At 41.2% G+C, this 21,937-nt stretch overlaps 1 long non-coding RNA gene across 1 annotated transcript; it reads right to left on the bottom strand.

Annotated features, from left to right (window-relative positions):
- Positions 1-2,634: 2,634 nt before the first annotated feature.
- LOC119480659 lies at positions 2,635-20,106 on the bottom strand. Its single transcript, XR_005204981.1, has 6 exons — positions 18,822-20,106; positions 17,145-17,324; positions 13,715-13,773; positions 12,991-13,049; positions 8,730-8,803; positions 2,635-3,358 (listed from the first exon to the last, which is right to left on the bottom strand). It is a non-coding gene; the product is annotated as an uncharacterized LOC119480659 (long non-coding RNA).
- Positions 20,107-21,937: the final 1,831 nt, after the last annotated feature.

The raw sequence follows: 21,937 nt of genomic DNA, 5'->3' as shown, positions 1-21,937 counted from the left end.
AATTGTATATTGTGGTGAGGAACTAATATGTTTGCCATAAGGTTAGCCCTGTGATAATGAGAATGTGATAGGTCTGGGTGACACTGAAGTGCAGCAGGCCTTTTCAGCGTTCACTTTAACAGAGTTCTTGCCTAGTTTTTTTGGAGTGTATCTTTGGCTTTGGGACTGTCGGTTGGACTAACTAAGCAATTTGAAGACGTCATCATGGGCTGTGGGAACTGAAAATAATTATAATAAATAATTTAAACTGATATAGAATAATTTAGCCGATCTATTAGCAGAAATGGAATATAATATTAAAAAGTATGTTTACGTTAGTGTGTAATCACCTAAAACTAAGAATTTTGTTTTCGTTACCTTGAGACCTTAAGGCTCCATCAGACAGTGTGGGGCCGTTGGTGAGCGTCTGTCGGCCTAGTTCTTGAGATGTGTCCCACACAGTCGGCTCTAGTCTGCCCGTGTCAGAGTCCTTTCGGACGATTCAGCATGTTGAATCAGCGGCGGCACCTGTCGGTGAGAGAAATCACTGTGATTGACTGTTCAGCTTAAACGAATCAGAGCACGAGAAGAGAAACGTAAATGAGGAAAGTAAAAACACAGAAGGCTCTTCTCATTTTTCATCTTCATCTCATCTGATCATTCCAACACACGGATATTTTCACAACGACATGGCCGTCTGGAATGAAGCTAAGAGAAGAGTGAGAGTGGTGTGAAAATGGTCGGCAAACGCCGCTTTGTTTCATGTACGCATCATAACAAAGGCTTGTATATCCGCCGTCCTTGGTCTTCCGGTTTCCCTTTTTGAATGACGAATACAGACTACCGCGTCCTGCTGGTTTGGAGAGTTATTTCCTCTCACACAGGCGCAGGACGTACGTGGTAGTTGGCCGTTGGCTGTTTTTGCGGTGTGTTCAAGTGCAACTTTCTGATCAAGACAAAAGCGACGTGAAGTGACTCAACGGGCGGCCTTCGTCGCTGCTAGGTCTTTTATATCGGGTTGGTGTGTCCCCAGCAGAATTCTTGGGCCCTCAACTCTAAGGGTTTGCAAACATGATCAAACCTCTCTTTTTCTAAAAAAAAAACAACCTTCCTTGTTCCGGGCAAAAGGACTCCGAGGCACCTGTAGGTCTGCGGACTGTTTCACTGTTTACGTTCTGAGGTGAGGTAGAGGAAAATGCCCCCTTCGCTCCCGCTCTTTCCTTCCTCTAAAGTCAGCCAAAGCCGAGCCCTGGCCTCTCTTAGGTTACCCCTCTGAGCACCAGAAGGCTGTGAGGTAATGACCGGCGTGCCCAGAACTGATGGCTCTGTCACTGCAGGTGGAAACACTTTGATTATGTGGAACCTTGGTGTTTACATTGTTGCACCCGTTTACATTTAGACCCCTTTGACATTTCATCAGGCAACGGGAGCGTCCCGTTTCAGGATCTGTTTTGAGCTGTGTGACCTGCTGTAGGCCTTTGGGTTACAGAGAAGTCAGTCAACCCCCCACCCTTGCTCTTGACTCAATGTGACAATCCTTGAACCTTCTTGTGTGGGCCTGGCAGTATTTTTATATGAAATAATATGTCAGCTACCTGAATGGTCGTAGTGTTAAATGTACAGAGTGAAAACATCTTTTGGGATGGAAGTCCTATCAAGAATGACTATGGATTCTGTCAACACATACCTACATCCTCAGAAGCAGCAGGTCTGCATGTGTACCCATCAATCACACCAGACCCCCATAACTTAATAAGAACAGGCCCCGGGTAAGCAGGAAACCTCGATACTTGTTTGGTGTGAACCTCTGGCCTCGGATCCATGTAAGTCAATTCAGCTAGTAATAGAGCTGTAATTGAGTTTCCTCATAGCTGATACCCTGTCAATCTAATTTAAACCTAAATGATTGTATTGTAACCCACTCTTGTTATTTCCAAAAACACAGCGCCCTGTGTACAGGCCCTAAAGAAAGCAGGAGACGGCGGCGACTCGCCCTAGAAGAGAAAACGCCTCTCACAGCGGGGGTTGCTTTAATCCTGGCCTCGGGTTACTGTGGCAATAAACCCAAGGGCCGAAAACAGGCCGGCAGCAGCAAAAAAAAAATAAAAATGGAAGGATGAGTAACTTCACTCATCATCCCACCACCCATAACTCCCCTTCACGGCGCTCCCGTCCCGTGTGGCACATCTCTGGCCACACGCCGCCTCTCCTTCTCAGATTCCCGCGGGCCCCGTCGGCGTCATTCAGCATGTCAGGACGCCCGGCCGGATCTCACTCATGCTACCGCCACAACATGGAAGCAAATACCCATGTACTCAGGCCGTCGGCTTCTATAATAAACTAATCACTTTGTATCAACACGGGATGGGTGTAAGCTTTCCACATGCCTCAAACACTTTCATGGACTGGACGCATGCCTCTACTGCAGCGCTTTGCTCGCAGCGAAGAAAAGAAAAAATCCACATTTAATAAACTCCGTTTTGGGTGAGATGATTGGCATGTATAGAAACAAATTCATTATTTTGTATAAATAATCTGGCCCCTGTGTTGTAATTGCGCTGCTTATTTTTCTTTGCCAAGCTGATCTCGATTTTGGGGTTGAACCAGAGAATTTGTTGTAAACCACCGAGTCTAAAGACCCCAATTTCACTGACTTTGAAGAGACGAGGAGGCCCTGGAAGATCCGCTGTTTCTTCGTAGAAGCTGTTTTTCCAACAGGCCAGACCTCAGCCCAGCAGAGTTTATGGACAGAGTTCAGAGGATGAACTTTTTGGCGCTTTCTTTAGGTCTTGCGGGGTCATTGAAGCTTGAGGACTTAACCCTATTAAGAGGTCCACATCGCTGTGTTTTTCCCTGTCCATTTGCAGTCCTTTGTGCCTTGGATGTAACCCGAGTTTAGGTTTATTACTGCAAACCGCAGGACGCTCAGCCTCTTTGACTGTATAGTGGACAATTGAATTTGAAAACACAAAGCCAACCTCTACTTCTCCCACCCTCCCACCAGCAAGCTAAAGTCAAATAAAGCTCTCTCCAAGGAAATCATACCCAGGTCACACAAACACAAGACACTTCACATGTACGCGGGTTTCATTTCATTCGGACTGTGTATCCACTTTGTCGCCGGATTCCCTTACAATCAGATTATGTGGAATAACAGAGGCGTGACAAGTGTTTTGTAATCACATAGCTCGCGGGGTTCAAGCACAGGTACGTCTGTCTGTCTAATGGCCTGAACGAGGACATTGTTTGATCTCTGGTTACTCAAAGCTACTTAAAGATCAGGGGAAATGAGGAAGCAGGTCTTTAGGTGGAGATTTGTCCGGGTCGTCCTTGTCAGCATGGCCCAGAGTGCATGGCGGTTCAGCTTTGTTTTCATGTGCTGAAGAGATGAAAGAATAATATTCCACATTCATTTCACAGAATTCTGCAGTTTAAAAAAAATGTATCCATAATTTAATACATTTAACTGTGTAGTTTAAAGGTGCAGTGTGTAGGATGTAGCGGGCCTTTAGTGGTGTGGTTGCAGATTGCAACCAGTCAAAACCCCTTGTGCTAAGCGTGTAGGATAACTATGGTAGCTGCCACAAAAACGTGAAAGGCTCTCTCTAGAGCCAGTGTTTGGTTTGTCCGTTTTGGGCTACTGCAGACACATGGGGGCCAACTTCGTGAATAGGACCCGCTCCGTATGTAGATATGAATGGCTCATCCTAAGGTAATGAAAACACAATTCTTATTTTCAGGGGATTATACAGTACACTAAAGAAAACATACTTATTATATTCCATTTCTGCCAATAGATCCCCCCAAATTATATACACTGTTCCTTTAACAAAGCTTAACCACCTGAAATCCACCAGCCAGAAGCTATGGTGATAGTTACGCCGCTAAGCTAGGCTCATTAGCAGAACTGTTCAGCAGGTCATGATGGGGTATACATGTAGCTACTGCCTCATTTAAGTAGGATACCAAACTGATGTACTTACATGTCTCTTGTCCATTTGAACTAATGAACGAGTTAAACATATTAATTAGGGCTGTCAATCGATTAAAATATTTAATCGCAAATTGATCACACATTTTTTATCTTTCAAAATGTACCTTAAAAGGGAGATTTGTCAAGTATTTAATACTCTCATCAACACGGGAGTGGGCAAATATGCTTTCTTTATGCAAATGTATGTATACATTTGTTATTGGAAATCAATTAACAACAAAATACAATGACAAAACATTGTCCAAAAATGCTTTTATGCATTTAGCATTAAAAAATATGCTCAAATCATAACATGTCAAACTCAAGCAACAACAGCTGTCAGTGTGTCAATGAGCTGACTTGACTATGACTTGCCCAAAATTGCATGTGATTATCATAAAGTGGGCATGTCTGTAAAGGGGAGACTCGTGGGTACCCATAGAACCCATTTACATTACAGAGGTCAAGGGCCCCCTTTGAAAATGTCCATGCCAGTTTTTCCTCGCCAAAATTTGGTATAAGTTTAGAGCGTTATTTAGCCTCCTTCCTGACAACTATGTAGTACAGTATCTAGTATCTAGTATGAAATGGTTGGTACCAATGGACTCCTCGGGTTTTCTAGTTTCATATGATGCCAGTATCTTCACTTTGGCTTTACAACTGAGGTAGCTACAACCTCCGGAATATTGATCGCGTTAACGCGTTAAAGAAATTCCTGCCGTTAAAACTAATTCGCATTAACGCATTATTAACATGTTAACTTTGAGAGCCCTAATTTAAATCCACAATTTAATACATTTAACAGTGTAATTTAAATGTAACTATACTAAAGTACACCAATTCCACCATACTAAAGTACACCAATTCCACCAGAGTCACCTAGTTACCTTTTAGAAGGACTTGTTTAGCTGCTAATGGGTGAGCATGAGCTACTGCCTCAGCTCTGCAGGAAACCACACTAACTTACTGATGTCAGTTAGAGGGACTATTTGTAACTTTCAGAAATGCTTCTTAACAGCGACACCTGTGGCCGTGAAATCAACGAAAGTCAGCGTCGGGCTCGCGCTTGCTCGCTCTAAATATACCTGAACGAGCATTGCTCAAAACAGTGAGGCGACACACGTCAGCTAAAACCACAATATCACTCTATATTTCAGCTGCTTGGCAGTAATATTAGCTGACCAGACGAAGGTCTCTCCATGAACATGATTTAGATCTGGTCCTAGTGTTGGCTTTTCCTGCCTAAGTGCAGGCTGAGGCAGCGGAGCTCTGCAGCGTGTCTCCCTGCTCTCTCCGCCCGCAGCCGGAGAGAGCAGAGGAGACACCGGCACCCGGTCGGTAACGAAAAGACAACGTAAATCTCTGTAGAGCTCCGTCACTTCACAAGACACGGAAAACCTCTGTTGGTCTGGAGGAGCTGCAGCAGTTATTTCTGCACAAACGTCCCCTGTACATTCACTAGATATTCTCAGAGCTAAACTAACTATTCTGCAGTGTGTAGTGAGCGCGCGTTCACGTCTAGAGGTGGAGCGAGCTGAGCTGTTTGAGTGAAGGCGAGCAGGCAGAGGAGGAGGGTACAGCGGCTACACGCGAACGCGCATATGCGAGCGCGCATGTGTGCCGACCCGCTACATTTATACGCTTACAAAGTTACAAATAGTCCCTTTAATCAAAATAGACTTATATTAATCACAGGAAACAGGTAGGAAAAAGTTGGTACATTTAGTGTTAGTTAAGGCTATAGCTGAGGGCTGGGGTCATCTCACCAGCTATCTTAACAGAGAGTCAGGCCTTGGGGTTAAACAAGTTCTGTTGTTTTAGCGGCTTTTTAATGCACATTTCTATGGCATAATCATTTTAACATGGTTAAACTAATGCCATGTCAGATTCTGTTCTCAATTTTGACTAAATATGCAGTGACTGTGTTTTGGCTTTGTAGGGCAATGCTGTTCGTATTTTGTTGTTTGTTTCAGATGTCGGAGGAAACTGACACCTTCAGATGCCTCAGACTTGCTAACCAGATGTGCATGCATGTTGGCATTCCTTCATGCCCGCCTGCATGCGATGTCTTTGTGGCTGTCTGTATGTGAGAGCAATGGGGTGTAATGGTAGCTACAGTACTGAGGTGGCTATTTTGTCTACACCTCACCACCTCCAGTTGCAGTATGGCTCATGTTATTACCCTGCTGAGCTCCAAACTGTATAGCTCTCTTCTCCCCTGTTTTGCTTTACATCAGCTTTCCCACTGTGCCCAGAGCGGGCTTGTGATAAAAGACCAACCCCCACCTCCACCCCACCGCTGCCTTGTGCCCTACGGGGGCTGTAGACAGACAGTTTAAATGTGGTGTGTGGGTGTAGCATGATTGTGCTTCACCACAGTATATATATATATATACACAATACATATATACACAGGTCTATATACATATATACAGTATATACACACATTATTTTGTGACTTTTTTCGACATACTATAACTTATTTAGGACTTTTTTGGACATACTTTATGACTTTTTGCAGCATAATATACTATGACTTTTTGCAGCATAATATACTATGACTATTTTCAACATACTGTACTATGACTTTTTCGACTCACTATACTATGATTTTTTTGGCATATTATACTCTGACTTTTTAACAACATTTTTCGACATACTATACTATGACTTTATGATTTTTCCGACATGCTACACTGACTTTTTTCAACAAAACTATGCTGACTTTTTTCGACATACGATTCCATGACATTTTTGCCATAATATACTATGAAATTGTTCAACCTTTTATGCCTATTTTCGACATACTATACTATGACTTATTTATGTCTATTTTCAACATACTATGCTATGAGTTTTTCATAAAAATTTTTGACATACTTTACTATGAATTTTTTCGAAATACTGTACTATGAGTATTTTATGACTTTTTCGAAAAACTATACTTTGACTTTTTTATCACTTATTTCGACATTCTATACTATGACTTTTTTATCACTTATTTCGACATTCTATACTATGACTTTTTTACAGATACTATACTATGACTTTTTTCAACATACTATGCTGTGACTTTTTTTAACATACTATACTGTGGCTTTTTTTCAACATACTATACTATGACTTTTTTTTATTTTTTCCGACATACTATACTATGACTTTTTAATTTTTTTGAAACAATATACTATGACTTTTTTTTGACTTACTATATAGTGATTTTATTTAAATTTTCTCGACATACTATACTATTACGTTTTTATGACCTTTTTTGACATACTATATACTATGACTTTTTCCAACATTCTATACTACGACTTTTTTAGAGATACTATACTATGACTTTTTTCAACATACTATGCTGTGACTTTTTTTTATTTTTTCCGACATACTATACTATGACTTTTTTAGAGATACTATACTATGACTTTTTTCAACATACTATGCTGTGACTTTTTTTAACATACTATACTATTACGTTTTTATGACCTTTTTTGACATACTATATACTATGACTTTTTCCAACATACTATACTATGACTTTTTTTTCCCGACATACTATACAATGACTTATTTTTCGAAATACTATACTATGCGTCTTTTTCGAAATAGTAAACTATGCCTTTTTACATTTTTTTCAGCGTACTATACTATGACTTTTTTTCGACATACTATACTATGACTTTTTTTTAACATATTATACAATGCTTTTTTTAAAATACTATACTATGCAGTTTTTTATTTTTTTGACATCCTATTCTATGCTTTTTTTCGACATAATTTACTATGACTTTTTTTTTATTTTTTCGACATACTATACTATGACTTTTATATGGCCTTTTTTGACATACTGTACTGTGACTTTATCACTTTTTTCAACAAAGTATACTATAACTATTTTTTTTTTTTTCGACACCATACAATTGCTTTTTTTAAACATACCATTATATAATTATTTTTTTTTTTAACATACTATACTGTGGCTTTTTTTTCGATGTACTAAACTATGACTTTTTTTTTCTTTTTTCGACATACTATTCTTCAACTGTGTATGACGTAAATCATACCCTCTTCGGGACACGCTCATGTGATTGGCTGATAAGGAGGGACACATCTGATTGGCTACAGATAATTCCTTGTTGAAAAAAATGCATTTGCAGATCGGTGCACGTCAGGGGAGTCTCATAAAAACCCACACACAAATGCGGTAAAGTCCACACATGACAAACATTTTGAGAGTGGTATCAATCTTCTCATCTAACTCTCGGCAAGAAATCAAATCAGAATATTGCCCAAAATGTTGGTACTGTTGCTTTAAATCATACATCAAATGATGCAGTATGTGATACCAATGTGAATTTACACAGAGTGCTAGTAACAGAAGTCGACATATGTATTATCATTCCTGTGCTTGGTGAACTCCCTCTTGTTTCAGACACATTTTTGTGTCAGTTTTGAGTAAACTGATTTATCTCCTTAAATACAAACCAAATGGGGCATTAGACTTCTTTCAGTTGCTGAATCTCACTGGTCTCCATACTAACTGTAGCTCAGCCAAACTGCCGCGGGTGCAAAAATTATGAAAGTTGTCTCAGGTGAATAGTGGAATATTTACTTTCTGTCATGGCAACACTGACAAGTTTTAAGTTGCACGTACTATGTTCTGCTACCACTGGAACAAAATGCAACTCCATGCAGTTTTTTGGACTTATTTAAAATCAGTTTGTGTCACATGTGAGGGGGAAATCACACTTTCTGCTGTCGTGTGAATAGAACCTACCTTGCCATCTCTGCATGTCCCTCGTAAGTAATGCTGATTCACAGAACGGTCTCCTCTCCGTCCTTCCAACGGCTCTGAAATGAAGCCCACAATGGTCACAGCCAGGCGACTCTGAATGAAAAGGATACTGTATGTGACCATATATGTCCTCATGAGGTGGTCCCACAGCAATCTGCACCCAAAAATGGTATAAAGTGTGATGATTGAAACTGAATGTGTGTTGTACAGTGTGTGCTCTGTAGGCAGTGAAAGGACCATATTTTCCAAAGGCCTCAGGAGGTCTCGTGCGGTCCTTGCCAAATGGTGCTAAAGTCACGCAGTGGGCTATAAAGCGGTACTGTACACATCGCTTAGGTCTCCTCCGAGGCAGATGAACCATGACTGAAGATGAGGCGGATGTGTCTCTGACAAGAGGAAGCTATGCAGAGGTCCACTCTAGAAATTGGACTTCGTTTTGGAATTGAAGTGTGTGGTTTGGCCAATGCTCGCGCCCATCTACGAGTGTCAAAAACGTCCAGGATTTTTGAGGAACTGATTATGTTTTTGATGAAACTTCCCGAACAAACATCCTACGAAAAAGCAACTCCAGAAATCTAGAAACCTCAACAGACTAAAGTCCCTGTAATGTCAATGTCTGGCAGTGTCTTACTTTTCAAATCCATATATTGTTGTCAACAGAGAAAGATTTGTGTGGAATTTTTAGTAAAAAATGAAACCAATGACAATCACAGACATAAGAAAATATTCCCCCTTAAACAATCTTAAAAGGTGTTTTTGAAACCAACTAATAATAAAGAATAGCTCAATACAGTAACAGTGTTAAACTGCATTCAAATTCCTCCAACATTTAATTAAGTAAAAGTTTATATGTATTATTAGTGTGTATAAAGTGTGCCAATAAGTTAAAGTATTCAATATGGAAATTGGTCACTTTCAGAATTTTGTATTATATCATGGCATTACTGTTACTTATGCATAAACTTATAGTATGAGCTACATTTTATCTTGTAGCTGGTCCAAGTACAGCTATTTTTACCTACTTCATTTATTGTTGAGTAGTTTAATCTATAGCAATTAAGGCTGTCAATCGATTACAATATTTAATTGCAATTAATCGCATGATTGTCCATGAGTAATCTCACATTTTTTATCTGTTCAAAATGTACCTTAAAAGGGAGATAGGTCAAGTATTTAATACTCTTATCAACATGGGAGTTCCCAAATATTTGTGCTACATGCAAATGTATGTATATATTTATTATTGGGAATCAATTAACAACACAAAACACTGACAAATATTGTCCAGAAACCCTCACAGGTACTGCATTTAGCATAAAAAAAAATATGCTCAAATCATAAGATGGCAAACTGCAGCCCAACAGGCAACAACAGCTGTCAGTGTGTGTCAGTGTGCTGACTTGACTATGACTTGCCCCAAACTGCATGTGATTATCATAAAGTGGGCATGTCTGTAAAGGGGAAACTCGTGGGTACCCATAGAACCCATTTTCAGGTCAAGGGACCGTGCCAGTTTTTCCTCGTCAAAATTTAGCATAACCATAGAGTGTTATTTAGCCTCCTTCTCGACAAGCTAGTATGGTACCGATAGATTTCTGAGGTTAGTTTCATATGATACCAGTATCTTCACTCTAGCTTTAAAACTGAGCCCGCTACAACCTAAAAATTGCAAGTTGCGTTAATGCGTTAAAGATATTGGCGGTGTTAAAACAAATTTGCGTTAACGCATTATTATCACGTTAACTTTGACAGGCCTAATAGCAATACATTATATTTAATAAATTGATCATATGTTTAGTGTGTCAAATCCTAATTCACAAAGTAACTGCAACTGTCAGATAAATGTGGTGGACTGTATAAAAAAGAACAATATTTCCCTCTCAAATGTAATAGAGTAGAAGTATTAAGCCTAACATGGGAATACTCAACCAAAGTACAAGTATCTCAAAAATTGTTCTTTACCATCAAATCAGAAATGTCACAAAAAGAGTTTGACAGTAAACACACCATCAGTATTAAACACTAACATCTGACTCAGCTGATAATCTATAACAGCTGCTTTCCATTACGGTTTACACACTGTGAAAACACAACACCGTTCTGATTACAGATGGCTTAAAAATGTGAGTAATAGTTCACTCCAACAAAATTTAAAAGTGATGAAATTTCTCAAATTACAGCCAGTGAATAAAGATAAATTGGAGGCAGCGTAAATATAGATGAGACGGTCCGATAATATTTCTCTCAAGTGAGGCATTCCAGTAGAGGCATAAATTGAGACAAATAATCTCTCCGACCAGCATTAATGGGCTGTACTGTACGTGAAGAAAGATGGATTGTTTGATGCAGCGGGGAGTCAAACCAACCCTCCTGACTTATCTTTACCCAACAGCCCCAATACCCACACTCTCTGGACAGGATTAGATGTCTGATGAATGTCAGTCCACTAAACTAGAATGGTTGCAGTGAGTAAAGTCGTAACCTAACTTCATCAAAATGTGAATCACCCGCGACGAGATCGTGAATCCAGACAGCAGCACTCCATGGTTTTACGCCTAACATGTGTATATATTTATCTGGAGGGGGGAAAAAAAATATATAAATAAGAGTTCCATAAGTAACATCTGGAGGAATGGGCTCCTGCGTTGGCCGAGTGTGCCCATTCGATTCCAGATTTATGGTAACATTACAGTTTTGGCTCCGGCTGTATGCTTGAGCAATGTGAGGCCTATTTATTTGCTGGCCTTCAAAACTGGCTGCCACATTCATGCCATGCTGCCTGCCAGGTCCACAGCCACTCACTCTGTCTCTACTACGTCTCTCCCTCCACCTCCTTGTATGTTTAAATATCACAATATGCTCTTATAAAATGGTACAAAACTGTGAGTGTGTGTGTGCATGTGCGCGTTGTGTTTAATACCTTTTTAAATACCACTCTTGACTGGATCTGTAATGCCATCCTTTAACTGTAAAATATGTCCTGGGAGTTTCACTAGGTCTGGACACATGGAGGCCCGCTTTGTGTGGGATTTTTTCCATATGACTATGAAGGAGATTGGACCCACCACCCTGTCCTTTTCACACACACACACACACACACACACGGCGCAGGCAGACATGCGATTGAATCCCCGCTCGGTCCGTCAACAATGTATCTTTGTGTTCCCAAACACAAAGTGTTAACGTGAGAGGACCTTCCAGTCTCTCTCCAGGCCTCGCTCGCTGCCAAACCGCATTCCTCCAGCAGCTGCCATTTCTTACATCTGCTGCATTGACGTGGTTTCACTTGACTGTAGTGAGGAATTTATTTAGCCTTTCTGTGATGAAATATTACACAGAGACACCAGGCCCTGCTCTCCTCTACGTCTTATTTGTGATCCCCCGGCTGTCATTATGTTATGAGTGGTTGTGGCTTCTGTTTTACTCTGCTGTCTGCCCGGCGCTGCTGCTGCTGCTGCTGCTGCAACTCATGACGGCTGGTGGAAATACTCTCTGCCCTCATAAGACTTCCAACAGCGTCCTGATGTGGACATTGGCTCCAAAATATACGTGTAAAAGCAGATTGATCAGAGAGATCCCAGAAATTAAACTGCCCACTTTAACACCCAACATAAGAATTTATAGGTGGTTAAGTTAAGTAAGATTTATATATATGTATATATCGGCTGTCGAAGTTAACGTGATAACGCGTGAGTTTTTTTTGACAATATTTGACATTGTTTTGTGTTGTTAATTGATTTCCAATAATAAATATATACATACATTTGCATAAAGCAGCATATTTATCCACACACATGTAAATAAGAGTATTAAATACTCCCTTTGAGGTACATTTTGAACAGATATAAAATGTGTGATTAATATGCGCTTAATGGAAATCAACTATGGACAATCATGCAATTAATCACGATTAAATATTTTAATTGATTGACATTCCTAAAAAAACACGATTCCTAAAAACATCATAGAGCAGCACTTATCTAGATTTTTATATAAACAATGGAAAGGTTTTCCAGCCCGCAACTTAAATATTTTGGTTCAGTCTCATCACTCTCATCAATGTCATTTTCATATGCAGCAGGAAGATGTTCTCAGTGGAAAAAGCTCTGATAAACCCACCGTATGCTACCTGCCCGGCACCAAACTGAGGACAGGAAGTTAGCAAATAGCTAGTGAGCATGCAATAATCAGGAGTTGGTAGAGACCAAAACGGAGCTAAAAGTAGAGTGAATATTGGACTTACATTCGTGGCCGGGAACACGACTCCAAATGAATGCTGATGTTGCTCCATGTCTGCTGGGTCTGTAAATAGAAAATAACATTTATTTTAACTAGGGCTGTCAAAACTAATGCGATAATAAAGTGTCAATACAAATTCGTTTTAGCACCACTAATTTCTTTAATGCAACTTGCGGTTTTTAGATTGTAGCAGGCTCAGCATGGTTTTAAAGCCAGAGTGAATATACTGGTATCCTAGGTAAACCCTAAGGAATCCATCGGTACCAACCATGTCATATTAGCTTGTCACAAAAGAGCTTAAATAACGCTCCAAAATTACACTAAATTTTGGCAAGGAAAAACTGACATGGCCATTTTCAAAGGGGTCCCTTGACCTCTGACCTCAAGATATGTGAATGAAAATGGGTTCTATGGGTACCCACGAGTCTCCCCTTTACAGACATGCCGTCTTTATAATAATCACATGCAGTTTGGGGCAAATCATAGTCAAGTCAGCACACTGACAGCTGTAAATGTATAGATTAATAATTGTATAAATGCAGTACCTGTGAGGGTTTCTGGACAATATTTGTCATTGTTTTGTGTTGATGATTGATTTCAAATAATAATAATTATGTCCATACATTTGCATAAAGCAAGCATATTTGTCCACTCCCTGTTGACAATTTTCAGTTGACATTTGGTGGAGACCAAAACAGAGCTAAAAGTACAGTGAATATTGGACTTACATTCATGGCCAGGAACACGACTCCAAATGAATCCCAAAGTTGCTCCTTGTCAGCTGGGTCTGTAAATAGAAAACAAAAAGCAACATTTAGTTTAACCAAAACCATGATCTTTGACTAAACCCAACCAAGAGCAGTTTTGCTGCCTAAACTTAAACGTAATTGAGAATGCGGTTTCGAAACGGCAAGAGCACCAAGATCATACACGTATGTAGAAATGTTATGAAACGTATTTTTGGTTCAGAAACGTCTAGATGGTTTGAAAAAACGTACAAGGCCTTACATTGTATTCTGGCGACTGGGTTGGTGTACAAGTAGGTACATAATCATGATACATGCAGTTGAAAACTGCAAAAAAGCTAGTAAGTGGACCATGAGTTGAGATTATTTTGTCACACATGCTTAATGAAATTCCAGGCTCAAATATGTAAATAATGTCATAAAGGAATGATTGCCTGTTTATTTAGGCCTACCACTTATAAATGCCCCATGGGGAGGATAACGTACTACTTTCCGAGGTAAAAATCCCGAAATTTCTTTTTGACTGATCCTGTGAACGTGGAGGGATGACACAGACACCTCAATGAGACACTGTCTGCGCAAATTGCACTCCTTTCAAGATTCCACTTTCCTTAACAGCCCAATCCATCAGGCTAAAACCAACATTTCAGTGCCTGGTTGAGGGCAAAACCCAACACAAAACGGGCAAACCTATCTACTTTGGAAGATGAACTTTGGAGGGCAAAGTGGCTCTACTGGTGACACCACAGAATGCGAAAACAACAATCATGCAATCATGGCATACAGTGCTGCCCTGGATGTTATTTTGGAATTATGCTGCCTCAGCTACTGGCAACACCCAAAGTTCATTCACAGGAGCTGAAATAAGGCTGCAATGAGAGGTTTCCTCCGATGCAAAAATAATAACTTTTTGTTACTGAAATATCTGAAACATAATGACCATGAACTTCGTCTGTACACCGAGTCTTCTAGAACAGTAGATCCTCGATTTCCTGATATGACTTCTGCTACTAAGGTCTTGACCAGAGGTTCCCACGCTTTCTGACTTAAAGCAACGTCTTCTTGAGACTCCTAATCACAGGTTATGGCTTTAGTGTGGACATTTATAGAGTTTGTCTCATTTGTAGGATTTTTAGAGTCCCAGTATTTCACAAGTAAAAAAAAAAATTAAGATTTGTTTTTAGCATTTATTGGACCATTTCACAATTGTAAACATAAACATTCTAAATGTGTCACAGTTCACTTCCTGTTGCAAAATATGTGAATGACATCAGCTGATAGGGACGTAAACTGTTGCCTAGCAATGCAATTCTGTTGAAACGGTAATCAACAGTAGAGGTGGTCAGGAAATATGGGGAGGAAAAAAGAGCAGGATGCAACCATGTGTCTTAACCACCTTAACCGGTCTGAACCAGCCACCTGTACGCCCAAAATAAAACATCATTTTGACTAAATATTCTTAAAGGGAGAGTGTGTAAGATTAAGTGGCATCTAGTGGTGAGGTTACGCTCTACTCACCCTTCCCTTTGAAAGCGTGTCGGAGAACTACGGTGGCCTGCAGGTAATGTAAAAACATGAAAGGCGTTTTCATCCCAACTCGTCACATATCGCCGCTTTGTCACGTCCCTTTATTTTTAGCATCAAAACCACTATAGTTACCCTTGGCGTCACTTTAGGATTAGGCAACAAAACCACCACTATGGTTAGGTTTAGGAAAAACTACATGGTTGGGCTTAAAACTACGAAGTTTGTACGGTGAAAATGACACTGAACATTGTGAACATGGGACACGAATATACAGCTGATTGTGACGTGACGCACGGGACACGGACAGCGGTCTCCTGGATGAAAGCCTTGTGTTTGTCAGATCCATCTACCTCCCCTCCCGCCCACTCGGTGTGTGTCTTTTTGCTCTTTAAACTACGGCACCACTCTCCAGGCGCACTTTCTAAAGGCACTTAAAGGGTGCGGTGTATGGTTGTATCACACGCCGACAGCCATGACAATGCCTCGGTATCTGGGAATGAGAACAGGGTGGAAAGGCTCTCTAGAGCCAGTGTTTGGTTTGTCCGTAATGGGCTACTGTAGAAACATGGCAGAGCAACATGGCGGACTCCGTGGGTGCATCCCAAGTCTCTTATTTGCCGTTTCCTCTCTCGCGCCTCGCTTGAACCAGAAGTTGTTCAAGTGCGCCATCTTGAAGACCGTCTCAAAGCGCTTATTTCTGCTTGGAGAAGCGAGGAGGGATCTCTGAGGAGCCATGAGCGAGGATACACGAGAGCAGCCTTCACGGAAGTCTTTTACCGACCGACTCGCCCCCTTATTGAATGTCAGTTATTGATTGGACGCTGCTGCCGATTGGACTGATCTGATACATATGAACATCACTGGAGTTTCATACCGAAGTGAAGACAGAGAACAGATGAAAAGTTTTATATTTTAGTTGTCTTCTGATTCACCATGTAGTTAAAAAAGGTGTTAACTGTCGGTCTGAGCAACAGCAGAAGGACCTCGGTATCTCTCCTTCACACACCGCGGCTGAAGCAGCCTGTCACTGAAAGAGTTGTTTAACACATGACAACAAACACACTATAAACAACTTTCTGCATTCATTAGAAAGATCTTTCTTTTCGTGATCTGTCATTTCCCCCCCATTAACTTTTATGAGGGATACATCAGAGAGAGTAGGAGGGTCTGTCTGTCTGTCTGCCAGCAACAAACATCATTTACTGTATCGTCATTTCCATCCAGTCACATGTGAGGCTGATAATTCCTGGGTGTCGGGTTTGATAGGAGTTACATCATTTCAATTTTCCCCTGAAACATTTAGCCTAATAAATCATTTCTAGACACAATAATCACATTCTGGGTTATACAATAATGAATTCACAATCAGAATACCAATAAATACAGACGTAATAATGAATGAATAATATAAAGATATTGTGCCAGTAGAAATGGTTGCTGAGCCTCTGAACAGGACACAGTCCACAGTATAAATACAGACTGCAGCTGTTATTCATGTGCAGGTGTTTGTTAAACAGGTAACAGGCTACAGAGAGAAACACTGCTGCTCTGCCACTGAGAACTGTGTCTTTATTAGTATTAGTACAGCTCAGACACAAACAGCTGTTAAAGCCAACTGACAGCTGATCCAGCTGTGATCAGCTGCTGCTGTAAAACATATTTCCTCGCTTCCTCTCTCCTCGAGGGGGAGGAGTCGAGGAAAGGAAGCGAGGAGGTACAAACGAATGGGAAATGGGGAAAGGCTTTCATTCTAAGCAAACAAAAACAAAACAATTCTTAGTTTCAGGTGATTTCACACTAAAACATATGAATATTATGTTACATTTCTGTTACTAGATCCCCCGAAATGTTACAAACTGTTCCTTTAACTCCAGGTTCCACTTACCTTGTATTTTCCAGAGCTTTCTGTTAGGATGCGGGGAGCAGCACAAGCAGCAGGGAGGACTGGCAGAGTCAATGAAGATACTTTTAACCACATAAAATGTCTCTCATGTTGCCAAAAAGGCAGGCAGGTACTGCTGGCAGGTCCCAAGTTAACAAAACTCCATGTAGCAACAAAAACAAACTGAGAAAAGACAAGAGAAGCACAAAGATTCAGTACACAAGGGACTAATTACCTAATGAGACACAGGTGGCAGGAAACACACAGAGACAGGAAGTAAAGCCAAACATGACACATGAGGAGTGAACTTTCAAAATAAAACAGGAAACAGACTATGATAAAATGCCAGGGCCATGACACTTTCAGACATTTTCATTTAGTTTTTGTTGTGTCTTTCTACTAGGGCTGTCAAAGATAACGCGATGCTAATGCGCAAATTCTTTTTAACGCCACTAATTTCTTGCTCAGTTTTAATTTTAGAGTGAAGATGGTGAGGAAAACTGTCATGGACATTTTTCAAAGGGGTTCCTTGACCTCTGACCTCAAGATATGTGAATGAAAATGGGTTCTATGGGTACCCACGAGTCTCCCCTTTACAGACATGTCCACTTTATGATAATCACATGCAGTTTGGGGCAAGTCATAGTCAAGTCAGCACACTGACACACTGACAGCTGTTGTTGCCTGTTGGGCTTGACATTGCCGTGTTATGATTTGAGCATATTTTTTATGTGTTTTGTGTTGTTAATTGATTTCTAATAATAAATATATACACGAATTTGCATAAAGCAAGTATATTTGTCCACTCCCATGCTGATAAGAGTAATAAATACTTGACAAAAACTCCCTTACAGGTACATTTTGAAGAGATAAAAGATGTGCGATTAATTTGCAATTAATTGAGATTAACTATGGACAATCATGCGATTAATCACGTTTAAATATTTTAATCAATTGACAGCCCTATTTTCAACTTATCTCATCTGTAGTCACAACCATGAGAGAAACCATGTGAGATGTGGTCAAAATCAAGTGTACCTTGAGCTGTAATTCATTTATTTGGTAAAAAAAAAAAATGTTTCCAAGCTCAAAAACATACTTTCGCGTTCAAAAATAATGTTTTGTAACAGAAATATATGATTTTTTGTATTTTTCTCCATTTAATTATCTTCACCTCACAGATTTGACCCTTTGCGGGGGTCCTGACCCCCAAGTTGAGAACCATTGCCCTAGACCTTACACCTGGCTTAGACCAACAGCAATATGTCAGCTAATTTCAAACTGTGGCGGGTTGGAGATAAAACATTGTTTACTAGTAACAGGCAAATGTGAGTAAAAAATTGGGGGGGGGGAGAAGCCAAGCACGCCCAGATCTGAGGTAGTATTTCAAATCTGAGACACTGACTTTCATTGGCCCAGCTTTGGATCTAAAATGAGATGCATGTACATTGGTGGAGTTGCATCTCTTAAAGCCAGCAATTTGTTTTATGAGTTCCTAACGATGCCTCTGAATGAGCTTATGTCTGACTGAAATAAAAGAAGAGGAGTTAAAAACTTTCTCAGGGTAATTTCGAGCACTGAAATACCGACTATCATCGGGGGATTTCATGTGTATATGAAAATAGATATGTCATCTTAACTTTTGTTTGCACCAACAGAACAGAGAGTACCGGTTCTCACCCGACAGCGTGCGTATCATTCTGCTCTCCACACGTTCTCCTGCTTCGTTTTGATCCCGTGTTGGCAGTGTGCACTGGCTTGGACCCACAGCAGCTCTGGAAGGGGTCTCATTGTTTGTAGCAGCTGTTTAGTCGGTCTGTCTCAGGAGCTCAGAGAGCGACCAATTACCAGGATTTAGGCTGTTGGGAAACAGCTGAGGTGCAGGCAGCTTGTCCAGCCCTGTTGCTGTTACCGTGTGTGCGAGTGACTCTTGGATGGACTGAGACAGGGGATCCAGGGAGGAAAATCACAGGCATTATCCTCCAATAAACAAACAGGGAGATCCACTGAATGTGGCTGTGGCCTGTTTGGATGTTGGAGGTAAAATGGAAAAGGGATCAGACTAACCTCTGAACAATAGTGCTGAACACGAGACCTGTTGTGTTGCAGGGCTTTGCGGTGAGACTGTAACTGGGATTATGTTCGTTTACAGCGAGGAGGAAGAAATGTTTTGCGTGGTTGGAGTTTGTGTAAGCTTCGTCTCGCCAACAACACAGCATGTACGAGCAACTGCGGTCGACGAAATCACAAAAACTTGACACCAGGTATCAAAGCAGAGATTTCCTGCATTCCCTCGCCCCCTGAAGACTCATTCCTGTTCCATTTCATGCAAAAGTGTGTCTCCCTTTCTGTGGGAGCGGTTTACTCTGGCAACCAAGCAAAGAGCTTCTAAACCATCTACGTTTATCCATTTCCCTATGCTCTCAGGTCAGAACAATGTGCATGCCTCCACAGTCTGTTCTTACAAGAGCAATTGACCCTTTTTGTTTAAAACTGGCATGTGTCACATTTTTCCGCCCGTTTCGACTCTCTCTCACAAAACAAAATAGAGATGATGTCCACCTGGAATAACACCCGGCATGTCCCCATTTGGCCAAAACGCAGCGTTTACTTGCGGTTCCGTGTAAGCACAGCCCTCTCCCTCTTGTTCCTGGTGGTTTCTGAAGACGTTTATTATGAGAAATGAAGACAGGAAATATTTTCAACTGCCATTGGTTAGCTCAACACGGAGGAGACTCAGAAACCGCCTCGCACACAGAGCTGAAAAATAGGTTTAATACAATAATGGAATCAAGAAGATAAACATGGGACGTTTTTGTTCACTTTTAAATGAGTGATTTGAGGAAATGATACATCAAGGAGTCGAATATAAGTCTTATCTGACACAAAAGTTGTAATCTAGAAGGAAAGCATAGGGATCTAATTCTTACTTGGGTGAGAACAGACTGGATCAACAGGTTTTCTTCATTTTGAACATATGTATGAGCAATTATTTCAAAAAATATTAAATATTTGCAGGAAATCCAGAAATCAGAAGTAATTCTGAAATAACACATTGTTCCCAGCACATACCTCCTTCATTAAAGTAATTCATTTAGTCAGTAATCGGTGTAAGAACCGTGCAGTGTAATTCCGCTTCAGCGTTGGCTAATGTTTCCTAGTATCATGCAAACTACGTCTACAGACGTTCCCTTTGGGAAAATATGCTAATTTCAGGGGTGTAATTTGTCTGCAAAGTAATAACGCGTCTCTGACCCTTTGTCTCCTGTGTGATTAGCTCCGGTTCACACAGTGTCCATGATCTGAGCAGTGGCCTGCATGCATCACCTCCTCAAACATCCATGAAGCTACAGCTGATCCAAAACAGCCCCGGTCCCAAAATGATTGCAAGGCCGGACCAAGTTTTTAATCAGTCAATTCTTTCAGGAATCTAACAATTAGGCCCGGCAATTTTTCTCATATTTGAGTCCAAGGGCAGGAGGAAGCACAAGACAAAGTCCTGGCTCTAATGACCAGGGGCTCCTTGGAGCATCCTTCACAGCAAGGTAACTAATTACTTCAGCATGCCACGGGAGTCATATTTCCTCATCAAATGGGAAATGATTTTCTGGACGTCTGCGTTCTCGGATTTCATTCCGTGTGGTTTTTGCCCGCTGACGGTGAAGTTGAGTTTCTGGCTGACTAAATGGCCAAGGTGAAGTCTGGAGTCTGTCAAGTCGCGGGGCGCGCCAAGCGAGAATCTCCACTTGTCCGTCTCCTGCGCCGAGATAACCGTGCAGTTCCACAACTCAAATCTGTCAGCGGCGCAGAGAGGAGGCACGGGTGAAAAAAAAATGAAGGGCTATAGGCTGCATGGAATATCACTTAGTTTTTCAATGGAAAGTGTGGCTCAGAGAAGGTGGGGTTTGGCCGGCTCAGTGCAGCGAGGGATGAGAGGTCAACAAACGTGATAGGGTTATTTCAGGGAAGTGTCCGGGTGAGCCATCTCTCAGGGCCACGCTGAGGTCCAGAGTCAGCTGATCCGCAGGAAAACCAGCGGTGCAACTCGTTGGGTGTTTGGCCACTCCACAGGCTGCATCCTGATCGGTTGTGACTGACAATGGAACCACAGGACGTAAGGCCGTCCAACGCTCGGCACCATTTACAGTTTGTGGCGTTCGCTGCTACCAGCTTGGGAACAGTTGCTGTCAACATCTTTATTCCTGTCAAAGCTTGTTTTCTCCTTCAGTATCTTCCTCGTTCTGTCTTTCCTGACGTAAGATGGGTCTCTGCCTCAGCTTTGTGGCAGAGCTAGGGTTCAGGATGAGCGGTGGCATGGTAGAGCCATTAATGTACAGGAAAGAGAAGGGAGACTGAGACCTGAGGAAAGGAGGGGACACAACTAGGAAGTCTGAGACATAAACGTCTTCCCCTGGCCTCCCTCAGATGCCCTCAGACTCAGACACTGCACAAAGGCTTGGTTGTTCATTGACACTATCATACTGGATCCACACTACCACAAGAGTTCAAATTATATGTACACACTTCCCTAGGTATCCACATACACATGAGAGCGGATATAGAAAACCCAAACTTTATGAAATCTTTATTTAAAGCCATTCATCTCCTGCTGCTGCTGCTGCCCTCTTGAACTCCAGAAAGACAGATTTCGATCTGATCCTGGGTCAAACAAATAAAGTGAAACGCCCAACATCCTTCTAAAGGTAGCAAAAATACACAGGAGATGGCCAACGCTGGGGCCCAAACCACTAATGTGTGGTGTGTGGTTGACGCAGATCACCGCTGTATACATTGAG

Source organism: Sebastes umbrosus, chromosome 21 (genome assembly GCF_015220745.1).
Source record: "Sebastes umbrosus isolate fSebUmb1 chromosome 21, fSebUmb1.pri, whole genome shotgun sequence".
Taxonomy (NCBI): domain Eukaryota; kingdom Metazoa; phylum Chordata; class Actinopteri; order Perciformes; family Sebastidae; genus Sebastes; species Sebastes umbrosus.
Note: the sequence above shows the minus strand (reverse complement) of the source record. Positions and strands in the feature narration are given on the sequence as shown.